Raw genomic sequence first — 3724 nt, forward strand, 5'->3', positions numbered from 1 at the left:
ACTTTGAACTAGAACACAATGTATCTTTCTGTCAGGGGCCATTCATGAGGAACAGCAAAATAATTCTAGAACTCATAGAAGGTAGCCCAGTGCTTAGCATGACCAAGGTGGGTTTGTCTTAGAGTTATAGAACCCTGAGAACTACATGTTCTAAGGACTTCATATTCGTATGGAGCATAGCTCGGTTTGCTATACTTATGGCTTTCTAATCCATAAGTTGTATGAAAACACTAAGGGGGTTTCCAGCTGCTCACTGGGCAGTATCACTGGCATTCACAGTAATACTGCTTGTTGTCTTTCAGGCATTTCTGTTGGAGCAAATTAATGACTCAACTACCACCCTTGAAAATAACTTAGAGAGGTAGATTGTTAGAAATGATCACTACCCTTAGAAAGAATTTGGAAAAGTAGATTGTTTAGCAAGGTTAGTTAAAGATGGGTTTGTTAGTGGCTCTGATGTAGAAAATCTTAGAAAATAACCCGAAGTTAAGAAAAAGTACACTCTCAATAGTACAGCTAGAAAAATTTTGGGGTCGATGAGCAAGAACAATAGTCCAGAATAACAATGGCTGACATGACTCTTTCAAGCTGGGCTAGTGACTGAGATGATGGTTAATTTTCTTATACATTTTTTTTGCCCTCAGCTTCCTGGTATGATTTAATAAAAATTATAAATGAATATATGTGTACCTTGAAGATTTAAAGTAGAAATAGCTGATTGTTTTCATATAAAAGTTTAGATTTGTGATTCTTTTAAGATTTGTATAAGATTATCTTTTAATACAATTAATTCTTTCTTTGTAACCACAAATTGTAGCCTACCAGAAGAAAAAAATATGACTGAAAAATGTCCTTGCTTGCTCACATTCTGTTAATATATAATAAAATGCTTAGCTACAAATGTATATGGGTTCTTGAAATTATTTGTTTTTTATGTTTGTTTTTCACCCATAATATGTAAAACTTTTAATCATGTGAGAATACTGGAGGACATGTTTTTCTTATGTGTACTTATTGTAATGGTTCCATTAAAGAAAAATAGAATATTACCACATTGTGATGTTTGCACTGCTTGAAAGATCTTGCTGGGATATAAACTGTGGGAGAAATGATACACGTTGTTGGAGTTCATACTTTGCAGTTTGTTCCATCCCCAAAATGTATATATTTATATATGTGTATATGTATGTGTGTAAGGTTGAGTTGGAACTCTCTCTTCACATTTGTTCCATCCACAAAGATCTGTGTTTGTGTACATATACATGTGAGAATTTGGGTTGGAACAAGCTCATTGGAATCCATTTCCATCCACCAAATATGTGAATGTGTTCTACATATGTATGTATTCATGCATGTATGTATGCACGCATGTATGCATGCTTGAATATGTATGTGTAAAGTAAGAGAAGCTTGAAAGAAGAAGCTTGTTGGAACCTAACTGCAGGAGTGTATCTTCATCAAGTGTAAATGTGTGTGTATGTATAGTCTTTCTCTCCATCTTTTCTTTCCCTTTTTAAATGCTTGCCATAATTACATAGAAGCCCCTGCTTCCCACAACAAGTGGAACCTCTTGCTAGGAACCAACAGCCCTATTCCCTACTTACCATAATATGTGTAAGCCCCTGCCAGGAAGATATCAGCACTGGTCTGCCACCAGCAATTCAATTGTAGTCCCTTAGCTTGCCACTATCAGTGGAAGCCACTGCCAGTAACAATAAGTTCTGACCTGTAAAGCTGATTTCAGAAAAAGTCTGCTGGGTGATCAATTAGGCATAGATCTACCTCATGACTCAGTTTCCCCTGTTGATGTCAAGCTGGGCTTCAGTGTTTTTCCTCCAAATGTCACTAATCAGCTTAAGTAAAAATATCCCAGCCTTCAAGAATTTGTACTCTGTGGAATATGACCATATAACTAATGTCTAGCATTTTACATGGTGCTATACTTTGGACTTATAAATGAATGTCAAAGTTCTATGTGTTAAGGGGTGGAGACAGTCTAGTAGAGAGTGCCTATATTCTAGAACTTTGGAGATTAATGAAAGAGACTTCTAAGTTTGTGGTCAGCCCAGGATACATAGTACTTATTTCATAACAAAACAGTAACAGCACCAAAAGATGCGCTACGTGCTCTCTCTGCCCCATCTCCTGTCATCCCAAGGAGACCAGTGGGGGCGGGGGAATCCCACCACCATTCAGCATAGAGTCCCATCTGGCTATTCTGTACATGCCCGACTCACCTGGGGAACAGCCTACAGAGCCAGAAAATAGAACATCCTACACAGCTAACAGGGCCAGCAGAGGTGAGCAGCATGATCTCTCAGATGCCCATCGCCTAACTTCAGGAAGTCTGTGGAGGTCCCCATCAATATCAGCATAGTGCCCCCACTGTCTATTATGTACCTTCCTGATACATCTGGGGCACAGATATTAGAGAAGAGGCCTGAAGTGCATCAGGAACGTTCAGGTCCATCTGAGGCACAGCTAACAGAGGTGAGAAATGGGTTCTTTTCTGAACTCCATTTTCAGGTCCAAGGCTCTGTCTGACTCACTAAGGAGTGCTACATCAGGAATATTTTCTAACACCAAGGACATCCAGATGGCTAAAGGCCATAATAAGAACATACTCAAGAAGAACCAGGGCAATATGGCCCTACCAGAGCCCAGCTACTCTTCTACAGCAAGCCCTGAATATCCCAACACACCCAAAGCACAAGAAGATGACCTTAAATCCAACCTTATAAAAATTAAAGAGGCACTTAAAGAGGAAATGAATAAATCCCTTAAAGAAATACAGAAAAGTACAATCAAACACATAGAGGCTTTAAAGAGGAAACGAATAAATCTCTTAAGGAAATACAGGAAAACACAATTGAGTGGATGGAGGAAATGAATTCAAGAGATAGAAGAAAGAATCTCAGATGTAGAAGATATGATAGAAGAAAGCAATACGGTAAAGAAAATGTGAAATCAAAAAAAAAATTCCTAGAACAAAATATCCAGAAAATATGGGATACTATGAATAGGTCTAATCTAAGAATAATAGAAAATAGAAGGTAAAGAGTCCTAGCTCCAAGGAACAGAAATTTTCAACAAAATCAAAGGAGAAAAAAGTTCCCCAACCTAAAGAAAGAGATGCTTATAAATATACAAGAAGCAATACAGGAGGTAAACTTTAAACCCCTTCCCAGATCTAGCCAATGGTCAGAACATTCTCCATAGTTGAGTGGAGAGTATGATATGACTTTCTCACGTACTCTGGTGCCTCACATTTGACCATGTCCCCTGGAGGGGGAGACCTGGTGGCACTCAGAGGAAGGACAGCAGGTTGCCAAGAAGAGACTTGATACCCTATGAGAATATACAGGGGGAGGTAATCCCCCTCAGGAACAGTCATAGGGGAGGGGAATAATGGGAAAAGGGGGGGGGGGAGGGAGGAATGGGAGGATACAAGGGATAGGATAAACATTGAGATGTAACAAGAATAAATTAATAAAAAGAAAAAAAAAAAGAAGCAAAATGAACACCAATTAGATTAGACCAGAAAAGAAAATCTAACAGAATTAATAGAACAAAGAAAAAATATTAGAAGCTGTGCAGGCAAATAGCCAAGTAACTTACAAAGGCAGACCTATCAGAATTATATCTGAATTTTCAACAGAGACTAAAAACCAAGAAGGGCCTAGATAGATGTCTTTTTTTAACTAAATATTTTTTAAATTTTTTA

This window comes from Acomys russatus, chromosome X (assembly GCF_903995435.1).
Source record: "Acomys russatus chromosome X, mAcoRus1.1, whole genome shotgun sequence".
Lineage (NCBI taxonomy): Eukaryota > Metazoa > Chordata > Mammalia > Rodentia > Muridae > Acomys > Acomys russatus.